Genomic DNA, 23,373 nt, shown 5'->3' on the forward strand with positions numbered 1-23,373 from the left:
ATTTAAAGAACAAATTAAGGTTTTTTTTTTTTAATCAGTGTTTCAGTATCTAGAATTGAAGGGGTGTTCTCACAAGTTAAGTGGATGGGGAAACTTAAGAGGCCACTGACACAGTTTGAAAATATTCTGGAACTATACCTGGGCAGTAAGAAGAGTTGATTTCTGCTATTTGTAGAGTGATACTTGACCTGAGAACATATTCTGATGTGAGCACGCGCACGCAATGGTAGGAGAACATGGGAGCCTGATATCAGACCCCATGTGGGCCTGTTTCTAATCAGTTTAAACTACATGGGTTTAAGCAGCACGGTTAGCTCAGTTGTGTCCATGCACCAGTGGAAAATGTTGGAGAGGATGTGGCGTCAATGACACTTTAAAGTGAACCAGGACTATTGGGTGGAGGTTCTTTAATGGGTAGAAGATCTGGATGGGGTAGAGAGGGAGTCTTACCCATTATTCAGTTAAGGGGGAAAATGTAGAGAAACCCCTCAACACTCGTACCAGAAAAAAGCAGCCCACTAGGGAAAAAAGGCCCAGCACACTTCTTGCAAGGAGAACAAGGCTTATTTCCACAAAAATAGGATGCACCAACAAAGACCTCTGCTGCCACAGAACGTTCTGGCAAAATCAGCACAAGCAACAAGTTACAAAAGGCACACAGCATCATCAACAATGTAAGTTACATTGGTTACACATCCGAACGTCTGTTTGGTGCAACCCTATACATAGGCTACCTGCTCCATAAGGGATGCCAGGCCATTGATCCCAGCCCCTTCTGCCCGTCTACTTCCACATGGGCTCCTCCAAGTACGTCATCGGGCGCGAAGCAGCAGTTAATTACCAATTAGATATAAAAAAAATACATTCTCTATCTCTAACCTAGGGCCTCATCATGAGTTGGACAGTAGCCCGTAAATGCTGTGGTAATGGGGTTACCGCCGCATTAAGGGTCCGCCCAATCATGAGTATGGCGTGTTTACCCCAGCTCAGAGCCACGCTGTAATACTGCCAGCAGTAATTGCGCCGAAAATGTCCCATTCTGTCCAATGGACCCAATGACGAATAACGTTTAACGCCCAATCCGTGATCCGGACGGGTGGGTGGTAATGCATATTAAGTTGGGCGATATCCCAATCGGGATACTGCCCAGCTCGTGATGAGGCACCTAGTGTGCACCTGATGCTGCAGACATGGGCTTGGAGGATACTTTCGAGGTCACCGCAATTTACAAACCCCAGCTTGATTCCAGACATGTCGGTGTCCTTCCAAATCTCGACGCCATCGTTTTAGATTTGTTGTTTTGGCGCTCTGTGCACCTTGCAGCACAAATTACATGACCAAATAGTGGGGGCAACCTGTCTCTACTTTCTGATCTTTCTGGATCGATTGGAGGTATAACAGCTTTATGATCGGTGATCTGGGGCTGGCTGGTACCTTGCAATGCTGGTGTCTTGGGACAGGGGCATCTGGGCATTATAACCGAAAGACAGAATAGGGGAAGGTCGGAGGTTTGTGCCCTCCTTCTCGTGGGATAACTGTTCGCAGAGAGCTCTCATCCCCCTCTTCTAAGGTACGAGTGCTGGAAGCATAAGACAATGGAAGGTTTATAAATCTCTGTGGATCTGGCCTTTCTCACTGCTGGCCATGTTGCAACCTATTCCTGTGTTTAAGCCTATTTTTACTGTCATCGCGTGGGCCTACTGTCTTGGCAGCAGGACCGCGCTAGGCCTCAATTTCAAAATGGCTGCTTGTATTTAAAATGGTGCTTCACTCCTCATGCAATTTATATTCACGCAAACACTAACCTGCGCATAATGCAACTTCTATGAGCACCTCCCCAAGCCACTACAGCACACTCGGTGGAGGCCTCTGCCCCACTTGAAACCTCTTGGGATCCTGGAACGATCGCCCCTGCTTCCTTAGAATGCCTCCAGCATCTACAACATATGATCCACTAACCTCTCTTAGCGGCTAGCACATGGGTGGATTCATTCTGGAAGAGACCCTACTACACGGCACAAAGCAAACGTGGCTAAAATGAGCCAAGGAATTGTACCAGATGGAGAGGTTAACCTACTGGTTAAAGGAGTCCACACAAAGCATTGAGAAGGAATGGTAACCTTTTTGCATGAAGTATAAAGGCGATAAGGCATGCCCATGAGAAGATGTAGGCACTTTGTACATTGTAAGGAGGGTTGAGTTCATGCAATGAAATGTGGATTATCACGCTTCTGGCAAGCCCATGACATAACTTTTAGATCACAATGCAGATTTCCTCTTTCAAGGGATAATTATGCTGTAGTGTTACATTTCTCAGCAAAAATGTTGGGTCACGGGTAGCAGGTAGGGGGTTTGTTAAGATATGGGAAAATGTTTTAAAGAAGAGTATGATGTTGTATATAAATGGCCAGTATTTCACTTTATTCATTATGTACATTATTAAAAATATAATAAAGATTGAAATTGGGAAAATAATATTTGCATCTTTGGCTCCTGGTTTATTTGGGGGAGGGTTATTTCATGAGTAGTATTTCTAGTATCTCACATCTCAGGCTAGCCTGCTGTAATGAAGGCATACACACAGGGAGATTTTCCTTGAAGCAGGGGTGAGGGAAGGGACTTTTGGATTTGATTAAGTAGTCGCCAAATCTTGGCTGAAACATTGCTATTCGGCTCCGGCCGCAAAATAGTTTGCTATTTGGCTCCAGCCAAATACTTTGTCTTCTCATTTCAATGAAATGTATCAACTCGGCGAGGCAAGTATGGAGTGCAGATTGCAAAAGAGAATGGAATTAAATTTAATCTGAAAGCATTCTTGATTAAACAGTGGACTAAGTTGCATATGTATGCGACTTGGGTAGGAGTCGTGAGGGTAAGTGAGAAGCATGCGTGCATGCATTGATTAGGAGAAACTTGAATTCATAACCGGTAGGGAAGACCAGTATGGCTGAGCTAGTCAGTTATATATCGAGCAGAGTGACATGTCCCAGCCTAAGTGGCCTCTGACAAACTTCATGTTGTGAAATATCTCCAGATCCTCTGTGGACTAGTCTCTGAGAGGTAGAGTGGAAAGATAGGGTTGAGGACTCTGAATGACACATTGGGCCTCATTACAGGTGTGGCGGTCCAGAAATAAGGGTACATTTCCGCACCGCCACACTACAATTCTGCGGGCGGGGGCCGCAGTGCCCGGCAGGTTTGACCTGTCGGGCGTAACGACACCGCCCGCAGAGTTTTCACGCAAGCACCGGCACCATTAGCAACAGTGCCTGTTGCTTCCGTGTCCCTATTCCCATATAGTCCAACGGGACTCTATGGGAATGGGGACTTATACTTTCCGCCGCCTGATATCCCAGGCTGCTGGAACTTGCAATGTCCCGTTGGCACCGGGATCTCAGGTGGCGGAAACAGTGTTACGAGTCAGGCGGCAACCCGCTGGACTTGTAATGAGGACCATAGTCAAAGAGCTATACTTTGCTGGTGAAACTGATAGAAGGGAAGGATGTTTCAAAATCAGACGTGGGATGCTGCTATTACATCAGTAAGATCTGGGGATGTGCCAGTTACATGTCAGGAGGTACAAGATACATCGTACCTTTCCCAACTAATGTTGGTCTCCTCAGAATTCTTACGTGTAAGAGAGGGCAGAGAGTGATAGAGTATTGCATCTGCTGGTGTTGTGGGCCTAAGAATGAGAGACATAGAAAAAGCTACAGAACTTTACATCCTCTAGTCTTGTGGTAAGGAGGTGGGGAAAGTGGATGTCCGACTTTACTTCCTGTGTTTACCCATGCTCCAACCCTATCTGCTTCTCCGGGAGAGTCCTCTCCCGTGTTTAGTGTATGTGGTAGGCAGTCCTCTCTTTAAAAATAGTAGAGAGATGGAGTGTACTTCCTTCACATGTACCATAGACTTATGTCCTGCATGAGCCAACAGAATCCATTTATAAATGTCTTTGTGAGATGACTGTTTGAAATTCACATTCCACGTAAACTACTTTTCCACTCGGCAAGAGATTACAATGTGTGAGATTCTCAATGGTAGTCCTAAATTGCAGTATCCATTTTCCAAAAGTTAAAAAGAGAGTATTGGAACAAGAACAGAGCTAGAAAGAGGTACATAAAATAGAGAAAATGTAAAAGAATGGAGAAAAGAACTGCTTAACATGACAAATGGATGGAAAAAAATAAAAACATTTTCCCCATCAGCGCCGCACGAGAGGACAGGAGCCCTCTCTCACTGAGATCTGTGCTTGATGCACGCGTTATGATGATCACTGAGCAACTCAACACCTTGACACCTTCTTATCCGATAAGGGTCTCTCATATTCAGAGGTAATCTCTTTACCCGCTACATGCGGTAGCTGAAGCCCACCCACAACGCTGCTATCCCACTGATCAGAGCTCCACGACGTCCAATTTCAAATTTGCTGCCACTCCTAAAATAGCTGCTCGATTCCCCTTATCGCACTGTAATGCGAATCGAGACCCGCGCCAGCAGCCCTATGATTGGCTGACCAGCGGAGCACATAATCCAATCACGGCGACCGGAAGGCGGAAGCCGGCCGACCCTCCAAAGGGCTGCATCCTAAGGGCCTGTCTGCATCTGTCCGCGGCTGTACGAGCCGTGGGCCAGCCACGCTGCCGTACAACCCTTGCATCTGCCACGTGAGTACTGCCGCACTCGCATAGTATCTCCTCTCTGTTCATGTCACAACCCACAGAGACAGCCAGCATCCAGGCTCTCTAAAGGCCTACCGATCTTCCACTTAGACCTCCGGTCAACACGGTCCACGTCTACGCCTGCACCCTAAATGGGCGGTCGCTGACCAACAATATCTCAGACCGGCTCTACACAAATTGGGCCTGCAGCATCTATATCGGCATCTGTAGCTTAGATCTGTCAATACCTCAGCATTGTTTACAACTGCTCACCTATGGTTACCACATCTTCTAGCCCTACCAACACTGTGCACTCCAGTCTACACCTTGCCGCGCATAGCCACGTCTCGCAGCGCCAAGTGTACAACTGGTGTACATGTTTGCGCACCTGCCTGTCTATGTCCAGCGTAATCTCGGTATGATCACCAATTTAATCAGCGACTCTACTAAGCGCACCATAGTGCCAACACCTACCTACCAAACACTACACACCAAGTCAGGTCTGCGCTGATGTCAAATCTTGTCTGATTGTATCTATATGACCAGCCAGGTCTGCGCTGATGCCAAATCTTGTCTGATTGTACCTATATGCCCAGCCAGGTCTGCGCTGATGCCAAATCTTGCCTGATTGTACCTATATGCCCAGCCAGGTCTGCGCTGTTGCCAAATCTTGTCTGATTATACCTATATGCCCAGCCAGGTCTGCGCTGATGCCAAATCGTGTCTGATTGTACCTATATGCCCAGCCCGGTCTGCGCTGATGCCAAATCTTGCCTGATTGTACCTATATGCCCAGCCAGGTCTTGCCAAATCTTGTCTGATTGCACCTATATGCCCAGCCAGGTCTGCGCTGTTGCCACATCTTGTCTGATTATACCTATATGCCCAGCCAGGTCTGCGCTGATGCCAGATCTTGTCAGATTGTACCTATATGCCCAGCCAGGTCTGCGCTGATGCCAAATTCTGCATGCCCACTGTGCCCACTCTGAACTAGCGTATTCTCCCCAAGTGTAACCAGCCTCCTTTATCCACACTGTGCATAACCTGTACTAGCCTAAACTGTACCTCCACATCTGAGCTAGCCCACTCTGCCCAACAAAATTCTAGCCAACGGTTCCTGATAATACTTGCCCACTGCGCCAGAACAAATTTGACAATTTTTTGTTACCTTTTTTGGCGCCTTCAGATACTTTTCTCCTTTTTAATGGCGCAGAATCCTCATCTTGGCTGGGTGGGCTGGTAATTCCTTCCCTGGGTGGGCCGTACATGTTTTCTCTAACCCATGCCCATCTGTAGTGCTCTGCCGCTTCAATGGCTGCTAACAATTGTAGTGATTTGGGCTTTTGCGCCAGTGTTGAGGGTGCCCGTGCTTTCCGTTTGGGCCCTATGATCTTTTATGCCTGTTAAAGGAAAAGGAAAAAGTTTTATCAAGGAGTTAAAACTGTTGCTATCGGCGAGCTCTTTGAGCCTGTTCTATTTGTTGCCCGTGCTGGGTAACTGCTGGCTGGTGCCCTCTTGAAAGGGTTCAAAGAAAAATTGTCTCCTAGTGTCCACTTTGTGCGGTGTTTATTTTAATAAATGGGCAGCCCCCAGACTTGTTTCACTGGTATTTAAATAATTGGTTTCGCTGTGAGGGCACCTGTGCAAAATTACAGAAAATATTTTTAATCTGCAGTATTTGGGCCCGCCGAGCTTGAAATTGCGTTCGCAAGCTCTGCGTGGATGTCCAGAAAAAACGTGCTCCCGGCTCGCTGTGCTGCCCGAGTTTAAAACTGGCTTGTGTTATCTTGCCCTGCCTGCCTTATAACACGGGGGCTCCGGTCCACTGTAACAAATTGTATCTCTTCCCGGACACAAGTGTCTATTTTTCCTCCCTTGTAGCCTCAGCGCGGTGGCTCACCTGTAAATTGTTGAATCGGCCGCCGTCCGCGCTGGGCTGCTCGGGTGCCTATCTCTCCTTCGTTTCGTACTGGCTTAGGATGATTCCGCAGCACGTGTCTTTGTTTGTTTTGTTTTCGACACGCTCGCCGCTCGCTTTTCCTCTATGACGAGATGTTGATATTGACGCCGTCCGCGCTGGCTGTTCGGTTGCCTCTTCTTCCTTTGTTAAGGCTGCAATGCAATTGCTTTGAACAGTACAATGTTCAGGAAAGAAAAAAGATGCTGCCATGTACAGCGAACCTCAAGATTTGCTAAAGAAGCAAGAAGATTTGGAAGACACTGAGTAAACAGTGAACCTCCTGTTTGCTTGGGTCCCCGTTCAGGGTCCACAAACAGATTGTGTTTACTCTGAGCATGCTGCTCATATTTATAGGACCCAGTGAGGCCCTGGGTTTTTGTTGTGTATGTGGTGTGGGCTGCTGTTGTCGCAGCCCTCGGCCGGGTAGCTGACTGTCTGGCCCCCTGGTGGTGGCAGATCTTTTGAACCTGGACGCTGCCTGACGGTTGTTTTCCTTATGGTGCTTAGCACCTTGCTGTTTGGAGGAAAGGTGAGATGACTGTTCGCACCTTACCCTTCCATGGCTTTGTGCTGCCGAGACTGCGTGTCTCCGTAGCTGGGGGGAGGAGCAGGCACAGAGAAGGTTGGGGCTGCCCCTCTCCCAGCTGCCGATGGTAACAGCAGTTACCCTGCCTCGCTTGTGGGATGCCCATGCAGCATTGCCCAGAACATACAAAAGATGGGAAAAGGAAATAGTATGAGGTTTATTGTTCAGGAGGATGATACTCAAAACTAGTAAGGAATAAAGAGATGACTTGCAATATCAATATGTAGTGGGGGGTATTGTATTCAATGTATGATACAACATCAATGAAAGAACATGTTAATGTGATAGAAAATCGTAGATAAGTGTTAATGGGTATGGATTTCTTCCACCGAGGGAATTTCCGTGTGAATTCATAGACGAGAGCGAGAATAACGTTATTTCAGGTGTGGTAAACAGACGACGGAAATGTTTAAAAGCAATGTCACACCATAGCTCTACAAACTGAACCCCCTGTCCCTTTGAGCGTGTCGCTCGTGTGTGCTGCTTGAGCTAAGATTAAAACGTGTACCTCGCCCACGAACCTTGTGAAAAATCGCATATTGCACTGAGACGTTGGAAAAAACTTCAGTGACATAAACCTGGCTTGCCTGATTTCTCCTGTTCAGCTGCATAGAGGCTGAATTCTCGTCGCCAGAGAAAAATGCACTGCTCAGCTGATCTCGTGAATAAACATCCATCTTAGTTCTGTTGTTATGTGGAAATTCAGATGCTAGTGCGGCAGCCTTATGGCCCGCGCGCTGCGAACACAGAGGACACGGCCCGCTCCGTCGAGAAATCATGTCTGCCGTGATAGACATTGTTTACACAGAATGAGCCACTCTAGCTGTGGCAGTCTGACAGATGTATTTTTAGCACCTGTTTTCCATTTGGCAAAATCTTAGCAAACCCTACCTTGCACGTTTAGAAAATGGAGCAAACACATTTGTGATTTTAGCGCACGCATATTAGTAAGCAGTGACACCGGACTGCTATATACGAAGGCTGTAACCCTGCAAGTGAGCAATAACGCTGGGTAGTGAAGCGAATTAGCAGAGCACGTGACAGAGAAAGATGTGTTTCAAGGGTCTTTTTTGTCAGGGTAGGTTGGGGATGAAAATCTATAGATTCTACCTTTTTTTCACAAAATGTCAGACAGCATTGCCAGCAAAATATATAATCAGTCTATCACCTTACTTGTATTTGTACTGCTCATAAATTGAATTTCCAGAGGAGTTAACCCAGTATTCCCTTAGAATTGATGATGCTGTACGTTCGACTGCAAGTTGAACTCTTCACAAGGGGGGTTACTGGAAATAGGGGACCAGTGCATTTAGTTAATTTGTGTGTTCATTTGTTAAAGTGGTGACTTGCAAGGCTCGGCAGTCTTCACAGGAGTTGCAGCTCATTGAACACATTATTTTCCATAACACTATTTGAGGAATGTCATAAAAAGAGGGAACATTTAAGGTTAATTTGACAAAATGACTTGAACTTCCTAAATGTCCAGAAGAATGACAAACCAAGAGCGTCTTCCAAAGAAAACGTGTTTGGGAGATTGGAGTATGCAAGAGAACACGTACAAGATAAAAAATACCCTGGTGGGCTTTAGTGAACAACATTGTCTCTAGCCGTCCGAATAAGGCTGCATTTGACCTCATAAAAAGCCTAGGATCCCTCACAACGTTCTTATTGAGGCAATTAATGGGTGCGGAACTGCAGTGCTATATATGGAGAGCTATGTAGCTGCAACACAGCTACGAGGAATATATGAATGATTACGCCATTAGCAGGAAATTAAACAATGGTACCTAATCGGGAACCATGGAACCATGTCAACTCTAAAGCATAGGCGTTCGGCTAGGTCTTATTCTGTGGGTTATAAAGTGATGGCTACAGTGTTGGACCAATGGGATGTTCTTGTTTGCAAATAAAAATTCTGCTCATTCCCGTCACCTTATATTCTGGTACTTTGAAATCTTGATTTCATGCTTGGCTTTATTAGTAAGCAGTTTACTAATTTGCAGTGGGGGTCTAAAATATGTGGGCCAGTTGTTTGAAAATGGGCAACCTAAAGGTTTGGTGTTGTGCAAAGCAGGCTTTGGGTTGTCAGAACCAGACAGATTCTATTCTGGTCATACAGCTACGCTACTGGATCACACAGAGAGATGGCAGACTTGGGGTTGAGTACCACCTTGCAGATCTCGAGACTGCACCTCACGTGGACCTATCCATACATCATACCTACACATCCCTCGATACTGATGGCCAAGAAACTAAATTGCCATATATGTTAAAATGGGAAGGGGATTGAACATAGAAATCTCTCTTTAGGATTGGCTCACATTGGCTCACATTAGGTCTAGAGTGAAGACATCTTTGAATTGTGGTGTAGGGAGCTTACCCCTGAAAAGGCAGAAACGTTTCTTCTATCATTAGCAGTATTTCTGGGACAAGAATAATGAAAGGAGTCGTGTCGGGAGTATCAATCCAGCAGCATGTATATTTGTGGCCTCTGTCTGAAAGTCAGATATGTGAGTTTCTTGTCAACTCTGGAAAATAAATTATAGCTTATTGTTGATTGGGAAATGTTTTCTCAAATACTGAGTGATGATAATGGTCTTGTTTTCTATCTAAAAATCGTCACTAGGCTTAAGTTGCTTGTTAATGGTAACAGTTTACCTCACAATTAACAATAGTAGAAGGGCTTTAAGATGGGCTTTGCTAAATGTGTGTCTCCTTACTATTAAATCCGCATTAGCATGCTTGAACAAATGTACAATCGTTTTTTTGTTGAAATTCGGTCAAAATAAAATAAATATATATGTGGGGTGGGGTAAGGGAATAGGTTAAGGTGGGGGGAGGTGGCAATTTCGGAAAAAAAGGACCCAAAAAAATTAGGTCAGATAGAAAAAGGTAATTTTTTTCCGTCAAACAGACCTAAACCATTGAATCAGAATCCTATATATGGTTACATGTGATTTTATCGAATCCAGAATAACTAATCCCATTACACTAATACCATAATAACGAATTCCAAAATAACGAATTCCCTTTTTGTTGTTTTTGAGGGGGTTCCCCTGCCAAGCCCCCCTTATTTTGTTATTAATACTTTCCTCCCACCCCCAGAACCATTATTCCCACTACCAAGCCCTTTTTTTGTTTTTTTCAAAATTAAAAAAACAATTTTGGAATTAGTTATTTTCGGTTTGTTGTAATAGGATTAGGTATTTTGTGATTCGTTATCACTGCATACCTCTATATACCAGCAACATTTGTCAGTTTTCCTGACAAACGCATTATGACCAAACCTGTGAGTAAACCTCTTTACCCATAGTATAAAGGCTTGGCTTCATGAGCAGTGCTGTGAAGCCAAGAAAGCACCAGTGAAAGCATTGTCTCAGGTTGAAAACTGTATGCCAATGCTATTGGCGAAAACGGCCTATACAGGTTTGCTTGCTAAGAAAACAAATTCATATGTGAGGTTTAGAAAGAAGTGAAAGTGGCTATTTCAACAAGAGTCCTCTAGATTTTGGAGGCCCCTCATTAAACTCTTGAGTGTCACTCAGAATCATTGCATCACTAGGACTAATGGTTGAAGCACTTCTCAGATTAATCAGAGTGTTTAAAAAAGAACTAGATCTGCCCTCCATCTCAAAAACCAAAGATCCATATTTACCAGAGTGATTCTGATTTGGTTTTCTCTGTTAATGACAATCTTTAATAGCATTTCCATTTGTGCCTCAATACCGGTGTACCAGATGCAGGTAGAAATGAAACACATTCACCAAAAAGCCAGGTAGAATATTATGCTTGTTATTTTCTGTTATTGCTGCTCGGCTCCTGGGCTGAAGTATATCCGATATCAGGAATTCCTGGTAGGGTCCCCGAATCAGTTACACTGAAGCTCAGGTGTTGCCTGTAATGGATTCCACAAAGTCCTGGATGCTTATGATCAATAATAGCAGATTAGGCATCACTCGTTATGCCATTATGCATAAATGCCTCTCTATTGGAGTGCCCATCTATGTTATCAAGGAAGCATTCAAGGGCACTGCACTAAAAGAAATCCATGGCCGTAAAGGAATTACATTTCACTCAAAAATATGACAAACATTCTCTAGAATAATTTAATTCTTTCATGATGGAAAGTGTGACTGGTTTGAACTGTGGAACATAGGGTCTTCATTGCAACACAATTAAACCAAATATCTGCAAATCTAGTGTGGGTTGGGTGACACAAGGATATAGGTTCACAGGCAAAAAAGATGTCTCTTTCATTGCTGTTTGTATAGTTGAAACATGCCACAAAGGCATTGATGCCCTGAATATTTCTTTCACTTGCAATTCTCACTTATCTGCTCGAACCACACCTCTCCCATATCCCCACATTATGAGTTCATTGACAGTCTGTTTTGTCAGGTTGACCCTGGCTTCTATTAGTGGAATCCCACTTCACAAGAAGTTATGATAATGATTGTCTATGGTCCTGTCCTTTAAATTTTGAATGATTTCATATCCTTAATATTTGTTTAAACGTCAGCATTAGAGTACAGTTGTCTCTTCCTATTCCATGCATAACTTCTGCAAAAGGTAAGAGTCTATAATAATTTTTTAGTTTGCTTCCGGACGGAATAGTCTGCTTTGCATATCCAGAAGGTTTAATCTTCTTTCCTCTCTACAGGACTGCCAGCACTTTACTTTTGACTGATGACCATAAAGACACCGCTGCACTTAGATGTTGTTTTGTCAGAACTCAGCTGTATTCAGGAGGTGAGTCTGCTCTTGGGCCCTTGTTCAACTTGTCATTGACTAAAGTAGCAGTTCACTTGCTGTGCGTTAAATGTTTATTATTTAATAAAGTGATATTTTTGTGACCGTAGTGCAGCATTTTCCATTGGAATTTGATTTGTATATGTGGAGTTGCTGTTCTAAGTCAATACAAATATTTATTTAATGACAAAGCCCTTGAATTACATATATAAAAATACAATCACAGATGTGGGAGGAATATCTTTCGGATGTTTGTGTTGTTAAGTTGTCTTATACCGTGCACCGCTATCACCAATGGGGCTGTCTTCGGGGGCTCTGCAAGAAAGAGGGTGGGGTGTGCTAGTGAGGGTGCAGTGATAGGATAGGTTGAGAACCAGGAGAAACTGGTGCTGAGTGTGTTGGCTTGCGTGTGATTTGGTTGTGTGCTCTGACTTGTTGTATCCATAAGGGTAAGACTCAATGCCTTGGTTGTTTGTTGAGTACTATTGTTATGTTGAGTATGTGTTTCATGTGTGGTGTGGGCGGTAATATAATCGTGCACACTAGCTTGTTGTATCCGTAAGCAGAGGGCCAAGTGTTGTGGTTGTTTGTTGTATGCAAGAGAGTGTTATGTTGGTGTGTTTGTAGTGTGTTTCATGTGTAGTTGGGGTGGTGTTTATTGTTGTATGCACTGGCTTGTTGTGTTCGTAAGGGTAAGGTCCAGTATCTGGGATTGTTTGTTGTGTGCTTATGTTATTTAGTTTGGTGTGTGTTTGTGTAGTTAGGCTACCCCATAGGCATGCAAGTCTGTCTAATGAGGTGCATGGCTTAATGTTATCAGATTTATCTGAATGTGAGATGAGGCAAGTCTTCACTGATCTGTCTGTGAGTCATGGCTAGTCTTTGCAGTCCTAGCTAAGTGTGATGCATGGCCGGGAGAGGGGGAGTGGGCTGTGGTGGTGTGAAGGCATCATGAAGCAAGACACAGGCAACAGATTCAAAGTTCAAAATAAAATGCTTTATTAAATTAAATGTCAGGGTGGTAGAAAGCCTAACTTGCCCTATGCTAAGGTGGGATTTCCCTACCTGAAGGAGACTAAGGAAAGTCTTAGTCAAAGTGTTTAACTTAAAAGTCAGTCGGTGTCCAAAACCTATCCTTGCCCTTACAACTAAAGCTAACCAATGCGTATGGATGTCCATAATACAATTAATGGTGTTTAATACAAAGTACTGAGCCTCTTGCAGCAGCGCTTAGCTTCATTTTCAGCTGCACTTCCCCAAATTCAAGAAAGTTCCACAAAAGTCTCAAGTTTCCCTTTCTCACATTCAAGGCAATACAGTTCCAAACAATCCTCGGGGTTCCATTCCCCGAGTCCCAAGCAACACCGTTCAAAAGAAAAGGGTCTTGAGACTCAGTTCTCAAGACAACACTTGCAGTTCCTCAAGTCTCAAGGTTCCCTTCCTCAAGACTTTAACTCAGCCACTTGTACTTGTTTCAGTCTTTTCAAAAAGTTGAACACAACTCGAGGTCAACCTGACCCTTCTTTTCGATTGGATCACCAGTTCATTTGCAGTGCTTCTCCTTGACTTTTTTCACAATGTCTTTGGTTTTCACAGTCCAGGGCTCATTGGTCTAGGCACAGTTGTCAGAACACATACATGCTCCACACACCACAGGTCGCACAACCAGGATCCCTAGGCTCTTGAGCCCACACAGGTTCTTCTGTACTTGCCCCTGTGCACAGAGTCGCATACTTTTAGTTCTACTTTGTCAGCCCCTTGACTGTATGTGCAGTTTTACACTCTTCTGGCTTCTCTTGGTTAACCTCTTGGCTCTGCCATAAAGTGTCACACAGCTCTTGCCAGTCTTTCACCTTGCCGCACTGCATCCACTCATAAAAGTACACTTTGTGGTGGTCTTGTTCATGCCCCACCTTTGTATGTCACTTTTTTCCGTTGGTTGCTTTCACATGGGCACTTTCCTGTTGGCTGTCATATACTATTTGCTTTGCCCATAAAGATGTATTCAATTCCGTATTTAATATGCTTAATTTCAAGGTTTCATTCAGTTCAGTATTCAATATGCATTCGATGCGTTTAATCTCATGTTTCCATTCAGTTTGGTAATCAATATGCATTCAATGTATTAATTTCAAGTTTCCATTCAGTTCAGTATTTCGTTACCTCTATGCAGCCCGCTAGGAACGCCCGGCTTCTGAGTGGCTTTCTTCGACACTTACCGATTCCCGGAGTTCCTCCCTGGCGGCTCCTGCTGCTTCTTTTGGCTTCTCAGGTAGGCAGGCCGGCCTCTGCAAGTGCCGCTCGCACGCCGGGTGCCTTCGTGCACAAGCTGGCACCTCCACAGCCTCTACACGGACAGTGTTCTTTCTTCTGTCCTGCTCATTTGCAGCTCCAGCTGCTCGTTCTTGCACACAGAGGCTCCCACACCTGTTACAGCCTAACAGCCCAACTCTCCCTGGGCTCCACAGGTTCTCTGGGACATTGGCCAGCGTCATGCTCCTCCTAAGGTCCCACCGCGGCTGCCTCCTCTGGACATGGGTCCCCTGCTGGTCTCTCCCACACAGGCCTCCCTGTGGCTCCACACGCTGTTCTCTTGCTCTCTCTTTATACACCTTCAACCACTTGACAGGTTGCAGGTGTGGATTTTCAATTGATCTTGCCTGACTATAATTAAGGGAACATGCCTGACCCTCACAGTATTCTGCAGGCATCTTCCTCGTCCCAGTACTAGAGTGGTGACATTGGTTTTTAGTGTTCATCACTCTGTCACCTCTTCCTTGTCCCAGTACTGCCAGAGATAAAGTGTGGGGAAATGAGGGGAGCTGACTTACAATAGCCTATGAAGGCTGGGGTAGGGGTAGAATGTTCTTCAGTAGGGAAAGGGGGATACCATGTCTCTCCTGCAGGCACCCCAATCCCCAAGGACCCTCCACCCATGTGATCCTCACTCACTTCTCTACCCCCAGGGTCAGGATCCACAAGCAATGGCTTTTCCCTGGCCACCTGAGAAGAGGATCCAGGGGGGAGTAGGAGGAGTAGGAGTGAGGATACCCTCAGGTTTCTCACAGTGGGTTGGTGGTTTAGGGGATTTTCTTTCAGTCCTCATTGGTAACGCTGACGTTGTCCCTTTTGTGCTGGTCATTGGCAGTTGAATAGCCATGTTTTCAGTCGTTTCCTGAAGGGTGAGGTGGTCTTCTATGGTTCTAATTGCCTTTGGCATTGTGTTCCATAGATTAGCAATTAGGCACGAGAATGCAGTTTCTCCGACTTCCTTTTTTCTTATTGTTTCATATCAATTTGGAGGTTGTTGCTTGATCTTATGTCTCTTCCAGGTTGGTAGCCGTTGATCTTGGCATGAAGAAATTCCGCTCTTTATCCATGTATAGATTTGTGGGCAATGCAATGGGTCTTGAATTTAAAGCATTGTTTTACTGGGAGCCACTGTAGACTTCTCAGTGCTGGTCTGATGTGGTACTTCTGGTTAATCTAAGGAGTATCCTTGCTTCAGTGTTCTGCTTGCATTGAAGTTTTCTGGTGAGCCTTTCAGGCATTCCGAGAGGCTGTTTGCGTAGTCGATTCTTGAGAATATCAGGGAGATGATTGCAAGGGTTTTATACACAAAGGTGAGGTACGGGACGATCCCTCTGAGTAGTATCAGGAGGTAGAAGCACTTCTTTGTGATATCATTGACTTGTGTTTCCAGAGATAGTCTGTTGTCCATGCGCATTTCTAGGTTGTTTATCAAACTTGAAGTCTCCCATTGCGTTCCCACTCTTTGGGGCAGGTCCAGTGGTGAGTCGGTTCCGTTGCCCTCTGGGAGTGAGGTCATTATTTCTGTTTAGGCTAGGTTTAGTTTGAGGTTGTTCGTTGTCATCCAACTGTATATGTCTGTGAGTGAATTGTTGAGGGTATTGTTTGGTTCTTGGGTCGTGGCTATCTTCATGATGAGGTATGTGTCCTCTGAGTAGTCGTAGGTGATCAGTCCGTGGGTTCGAATGATTTTCATCAAGGGGGACATGTAAAAGTTGAAAAGGAGGGGGCAGATGCTGGAACCTTGTGGCACTCCGCAGAAGATATTTTTGGTGTATGAGATAAAAGGTGGTAGGAAAGTTCTATCGGTTCGATTTGTGATGAAGGATTTTAACCATTTTAAGGCTGTTTCTTTTATAACACATTCCAGTCTTTCTATTAATGTTGTGTGAGTGATTGTGTCAAATTCTGCTGATATGTCCAGTACTATAAGGGCAGATTGAGTGCCGTTGTCTGTATTTATTTTTAGGTCGTTCCATATGTATAGGAGCCAATTCTGTTTCTCATCGGTTTGAAGCCAACTTGCAAGTGGTCGAGTATTCCATTAGTTTCTATGTAGTCAAGTAGGATTTTGTATACATGGTTCTCCAGTATTTTCGCCGGGTCGGGCAGGTTAAATATAGGTCTGCAATTGCTGGGGTCTTCTGCACTTTACGTTTAGTTTTTTATCAGTGGTTTGATATATGCCGTGTGAGAAACCTGAGGGTATTTTCACTCCTAGTCCCCTAGGATCCTCTATGCAGGTGGCCAGGGAAAGGCTATTGTTTTTGCATCCTGCCCCTGTGGGTGGGCAAGCGAGGGAGGACCACCTGGATAGAGGGTCCTTAAGGATTGGGGGTGGGATACACTTAGGTAAGACACAGTATTCCACATTCTCCTTTCCGGAGGGAACATCTACCCCAGAGGTAGTTATGGGATATTGTGCACCATGTTCCCTTATCTCTGAAAAGAGTAGGAGATTCTATCATCCCCCAAGTGTTAGACAGTGAGTTAGACAGACTAGGAGTAAGGTAGCGTGGACCAAAACACAAAATCTCCCTTTTCATTACAACATCATTTTAACCCTCTCCTGACCTTTTTAAGTCACTATAAGGTTGTTTACTCTTGTTCCCCTCTTGAGGTACCTAATAGTATTGAGATGAGGAAAAATCAACTGAGAGTTATGGATAATAAACATTTTCCCCATTATAGTACTGAAACGAGGAAAAATCAATTTAGAGTAATGAATTCCATATCCTCTTACCACTTTGGTACTTGGGCGAAGAAGATGAGAGGTTGGGTACATCCTTGTAATGAGTCAGGCAGCCTTTAATGAACACCTGCAGCCCGTCACCAGACCACAGGTGTATAAGAGGTGGACTACTGCTGCAGTTGAAAGAAACCAGGAAAGAGAAAGGCACAGCAGGAGAAGCCGCGAAAGAGAAAGGCACAGCAGAAGCAGCCGTGCTAGAGCGAGAGAGGCCAAGACGCTAAAACGCTGACCGACATCCTGGGAGACCGGCTGTAGTAACAGCGCAGAACGGAGATCCAAGGAAGGAAAGGCGGGCAGCAGGCACTGCTGAAGAGTGAGGGCAATGCTGCATATGAGAGCCAAAGTGGGTGGTTTGAATAGCCTGGTGATCAGGCTTTCCCACGAAAAGGGAGAAGCCGTTACACGGAGCTCCAGAGTTCGGGTAAGTGTCTGGGACGCTTAAACAAGCCGGGGTGCTCCGAAAGACTTTACACGTAGTAGTGGTCTATGTTAAGAAGCAGAGATATCTTTATTGATTACCGGAATGAATGAAAGCAAAAAAGTTACATCGAATGAATACTGAACTGAATGAAAGGAGCCAAGTTGCTTTGATTGAATACCGAACTGAATGAAAGAAACACAGTTGTGTTTATTAAAAATCAAATTGAATTAAACAAGCAAAGCATCATTTTTGGAATACAGAATTAAATGAACTAAGTAAAGATGCATTTTTTGAACATTGAATGAGAGAAAATTAGCAAAAAGGCATAGATTGAATATTGAACAGAATAGAATGAGCAAAATATACACCTGTTTAATTAAAGTCAAAGGAAAGAACAACCTTATTGCAATATGGCACAATGAACTGCAAGCCAATAGAAAGTTAAGAATGAAATATCCTGAGTGCAAAATTAAAGTAAAGGTTCAGAAACCATTGATATGTGAACTGCATTTGAGAAAATACTTGTTTTAACTAAATATTGAACTACTCAAGGAAACCTGTAAGTCCCTGGGTGCGTGACCTGTAATGGGTGGACTGTGTGGTCTAAAACTGCGCATAGACCAGAGAACTACTATTCATTGAATCAAGAACTGTTGCAAGTGAATGAACAAGTTCCTGGTAGCGTGACCTGTAATGGGTGGAACATGTGGTCTAAAACTGTGCCAAGACCCCCTACATGCTGTGAGAAAGGCATGGTGCTTAGAGGTAGACACAGACACAAGGATACAAGTTTCGAAAACCTTTATTTATAAAAATGGGGTTGGAAGAATGCCTAACCTGTCCTTTTTCTAAATGGGAGTAGTCTTAACCATGAAAATAAAGAAGAAAGAATAGTCCAAAATAGTCCAAAAGTCTGTCTGTCAAAAGTAAATAATCTGTCTGTGTCAAACATCTGCTTGCCCTCACGCTGTGACTTAACAATGTGTAGGGTATTGGATAAAGTATATAAATGTCTCAAAAGTATATCAGGATGATCATGAGTTTCTTCTGAACTCCCTTCTCCAAGCTTAAGTGACTCGGGATCTCCAAAAGTTCAGTTCGTTCCAAACAGTTAACAAAAGGCAGTTCAATAGTTTTCTTATTTGGCACAGTTCATGTCATTCTCTCAGACTTCCCTTGCAAGATTCAATGCTTGCTAGTATAGCACAGTTCTGCTTTAACAATGTTCCTGGGTTGATCTTTCCGGCTTTCCTCACCGGAGTTTAGACCCACTTTACTCGTTACTTTCAACTCTTTAGTATTTTATATTACAATATTTCATCATCTTGATACATAGGGTTTCCTTCTCCAATCTTCCTGCTTTCCTCATGCGGTTTACGTTGAAGACTTTCGGAACGACACAGCTTTGCTTATTCCCATGCTCGAATCGTATTTATATAAGTATTTCTTATACTCTGTTAGTCTTTCCTCAAGCGTACCTTCTAGCACCACGACAAGTTTACTTCTTTGTGTCTGTCTCAAACGTTCTTCTTACCACCTCGACAAGTTCCACTTTCTTGTCAATTCATTTAATCACTCAGTTTCAATATTTTCTCCCGCAGCCTTTCCCTATCGACCTACACTTACATTAACTTGTTCAGCTTGCTTTTCACCACAGCGATACTTTGTTTAACTTTCTCATTTCACAGAGACTTGTTCGATAATGCGGTATTCCACAGTACCACTCTGTTACTTTATTTCATCACAGTTCAAAACAATCAAAACTTTCTTTCAACGCGTCTCACTTACGTGTAATCTTGCTTGCAACTTGGTAATCATTTGCGTCGTTACAAACAGGGCTCTCTCACTGGCAATACTTTAACCACGTGTCCTTCACAATTCTTTCATTCGAGGCCAGGTATCAACCCTCCAGCCCCTCAGACCTTCCTGGGCAGCTTTGCTGTCCGAGGGAAACAAGCAATCTGTTGGCACAACGTTCAGAGAGATTAACCAGCTACTCAGCTTCCTTTGACAAACCCTTTCGGCTTCTTGGAACCATGGGTGCCTCGGCATGCTTTCTCCTGCTTCAACCTGCAGCCTTGTAGCATCTCTGCATCCAGTTCTCTCAAGCCTGGTTCTCAATAGCCTCTGCTCAACTGCTCGCCATCTCGCCTGCTCTCCTTCTCGAACTCGCCTTTGCCTTCCTGGCTCTCCGTGCTCCCTTTGTAAATCTGGGTTCCATCTTTTATACTTAGTTTGGTTCTCTATTGGATGCAGAGGTTTGTGATCGTAGCCAAGTGCCTGACCTTGCCTGTCCTCATTAGAGGGACATTCATAGAAAGAGAAAAGTCCTTTTGAGTCTAGGTGTTCCATCGTAATGTTATTAAGACCTGAGAAGCAGAGGGTTCTATGGAAACCAGGGATCTGGCTGACAGGCTGAGGGGATGTTTATTTGAATGTGGGCGGGGATACCATGTCTCACCCTTGGGAAATCCCTCCACAATCCCAAGGGACCCTCCACCCAGGTGAGCCTCCTTCGCTAGTCCGCCCCCAGGGTCTGGATTCAAAAGCGATGGCCCTCCCCTGGCCACCTGTTTGAAAGATCCCCCGAAAATCAGAAGGGAAAAACCCTTATGTTTTTCACAATGCTAACAAGGACGTTTGTTGTTGTGGAACAAAGAAACCAATCATTGGTGTATTCCATTCTTGGGGAAGGGAACCCTACATTGTAAAGAACTGTTAAACTATTAAACCAAAGCTCCAATTTTCTTCTTTTTGGGTCATCTTGTTTTATTGATCCTGGGGAAAGGAACCCTGAGACATGTTGCCCTGAAACTGTATTGAACTTGGGCAAGGGCATTTTGACCTTTACAAAAGTGTGGAACTTTATTGCTGCAAATCCAAAAGAAGAAACGTTAAACATTGTAAAAAAAAAAAACATAATGACATGGGGAGAAGAGAAGATAAAGTGTAAGACAGAGCTGGAAATAGCTTAGAACTTTACTTTTGGAACACTATTTAATTTATGGTTGACATCCCAACGGTGTCCAGTCATTTGGTCGACTACAAACTGGTCGACTGCAATTTGGTCGACGTCATTTGGTCGAAAACCAAATGGTCGAATTTTTTTTTTTTTATTTATATATGTGTTTTGTGGGTTTTCGTGTTAAAAAAAAAAAAAGAAAGAAAAAAAAGGGGGTTGGGGGGGGGACCCCCCCCAAAAAAAAAAAAAAAGGGGTAAAAAAAAAAAAAAAAAAAATTCGACCATTTGGTTTTCGACCAAATTGATTCGACCAGTTGTCCAGTCGACCAATTGATTTCGACCAAATGACTGGCAACCCATCCCAACACATTGTTCTAGGTTTTGGACACAGTCAGACTTTACAGTTGAACACATTGACAAAGACTTACCTTTGTTTTTTTGGGGTAGGGAAATCCCACCTTAGTATAGGGAAAGTTAGGCCTTAATCCATCCTGACAACCTCATTAATAAAATATATATTGAATCTGTTTCTGTGTCTCCTTCCATGATTCCAATCTCATAGCCGATTTGAAAAGACTTGGGTACTATTCCTGTGTTCAGGGATCGGTTCATTAGATGACGGAAGTGTGATGCTATGGTTGAGGACTTCTTTGTAGATGTCGCTTGGAGATCCTGTGAGGTTGGTGTCCTTTATTATTACAGAAAAAGGTTGTTTGTCTATTGGTTCAAAGCTGACGAGTCTTGCTGTGGGTGGTGTATCGCCAGTTACCCATGTTTCAGTGCTTGTGTTTATATTTGTACGGTTAGTATCGATGGTTTGTTGGATTGTTTCAATTTTTGTTCCAAGTAAATTGGGGATGTCGCAAAGTGCTTGTGTTGAGATGGCACCTTTGTTGTAGGATGAGTTTTTTAAAATCTCTTTGGTGATTCCGAAAAGTTCTTTTTGTGGGCTGTTGCCGGTTGGATTCTTGTAGCGCAGTATGTGTTTTGTATAGTCTGCGTTGCCTTTGTATTTTATTTTGTCCGGTTCGATGCAGTGTTTCCTCCATATTTTTTCCAATTTGCGGTTTGTTTTTTTGAGTTCCCTCAGCTCTTCTGGAAAACTCTTGCCCACTGATTCCCTCAAATAAATGTACAAATCCTGCCTTGAAGTGTGCGAAGTCCTGAATCAGGGATCCTTACCGGCACAGCCAAACACAGGTAAAGTAACCTACGGATAAGATTCATTTTGACTGCGTTAATTCTGTCAAACCAGGTTATTTCCTGCCAACCCCACCTAATTAAATCATCAGTGAATTCCTGGAACAAAGGCGGGAAATTACATCTAAGGGCCTCTGAAATCCTACTGGGATACGTACACCTAGATAGGTAATCAAGTCCCTGGACCATTGTATTGGGGGCAGTGCACCAATCAGAGACCTGTCTTGGGGCTTCAGGGAAACATCTAGCCCATGCGACATGTCAAAGTTAATTTTGAATCCGGAGACCCGTCCAAAATCTGCAAATACTCATAGTAGCTCAGTCAAAGAGATTAAGGGGTTTTGCATAGTGAGCAGGGTGTCATCCTCGTAGAGGGAGACCTTATAGCTCTGCCCCCCCAAACCCCTCTATGTTTGAATTGGCTCTGACATGACAGGCCAGCGGTTCCATGATCAGCGCAAACATCAGTGGGGACAGGGGGCAACCCTGCCTCGTGCCCCTGGTTATTGGTAATCTAGCTGACAGCTGCCCACAGCATTTGATCCTTCCCCGGCTTCGGAATCAATACCGAAGTGGAGGCACCCATAGAAGGGGCCCCCATCCCAGATACCAGTAATGAGTTGAAGGGATCCACCAGTGGAGGAACCAGAAGAGAACAAAACCTTTTTTTAGAAAGGAGCTGTGAACCCTTCATGACCAGGGGCTTTATTTTTCAATGTTTTAATAACCCATTCAACCTCCCAGGCTCAATCAGGGCATCCAAACCTTTGCGCTCATCAGCTGATAGCTTTGGTAGGTCTGCATCCCTCAGTTATTGGGTCTGAACTTCAACCTTACCAGGCTCCTTGTCAAACACCCCTCAAAAATGAGTCTTGAAAATCCCTAGTTTATCTGTGTCCCCACGGTGCAACACACCCTGCCCATCCTGTAAGGCCAACATTGGTTTTGAAGTTTCTATAATGTAGCTTCCAGCAGACGTTTGGCCTGGTTCCCATTGCATAATAGAATTGCTTAGTCTTCAACATTGCCTGGGCCGTCCTGTTGGCCAAATGTTCCTCAAGCTTCTTACGCTCCGTCCTCAGCGACCTAAGGGCCCTCCGCGACCGCTTATGTTCTTGCTCGGCCTGCTTAACCCCCTTTCGACATTCAGCTGGGTCAGGTGCTGCTTCCTAATATACGCTGCTGATTTACTAATGAGTTCACTTCAAACAACTGCCTTCACAGTGTCCCATACGACACCCGGGCAAGGACCTGAATTACTGTTTTCCTGGAAATAATTGGTCATTACCTCACACATCTTGTGGCACACTACCGGATGCCTAAACATCGGGTCGTACAGCTTACAAGGGAGCCGTAGTGTCTCAGGCCTAGCCACAATGAACAGATTAATCGACACCGGGGCATTGCCCGACAGCATCTGAGTGCCATTATCCACCCAACACTCACAGATACAGCACGCTGCATTGGTTTTCTCCAGATTGGACAAGTCCAATCTGGAGAAAACCCATGCACATGCAAATTAAATTAGTAATTTGCCCCCCTGCAAAGGGAAGTACATTGATGCGGAAATTCTCCAGGAACCCGTCCTGCCCGACGTTGGGGGCATACAATTGAACAAGCGATCCCAGAGGAGGCACCTCATACATATGAATCTTCCCTGGGGATTCCGTAAGACTTTAACCTTGGATACCAGGATCTGCTCGCCAATCAGTATTGCCACCCCCTGCTTCTTCTCACCCCCAAAAAAAAAATTGTCTCGGGAATACTCTGAG

The 23,373-nt window shown here is 44.4% G+C and overlaps 1 protein-coding gene across 16 annotated transcripts in view; it reads left to right on the forward strand.

Moving 5' to 3' along the window:
* INPP4A (inositol polyphosphate-4-phosphatase type I A) overlaps nucleotides 1-23,373 on the forward strand; it is a 2,396,889-nt gene that overhangs the window by 440,573 nt on the left and 1,932,943 nt on the right. For all 16 annotated transcript variants that reach the window (XM_069636670.1, XM_069636669.1, XM_069636663.1 and 13 more), the window contains one exon: nucleotides 11,868-11,956. The gene's annotated coding sequence lies outside the window, so the exon portion shown is untranslated. The remainder of the gene's footprint in view (nucleotides 1-11,867; nucleotides 11,957-23,373) is intronic.

Source organism: Ambystoma mexicanum, chromosome 7p (assembly GCF_040938575.1).
Source record: "Ambystoma mexicanum isolate Mex_15411 chromosome 7p, UKY_AmexF1_1, whole genome shotgun sequence".
Taxonomy (NCBI): Eukaryota; Metazoa; Chordata; class Amphibia; order Caudata; family Ambystomatidae; genus Ambystoma; species Ambystoma mexicanum.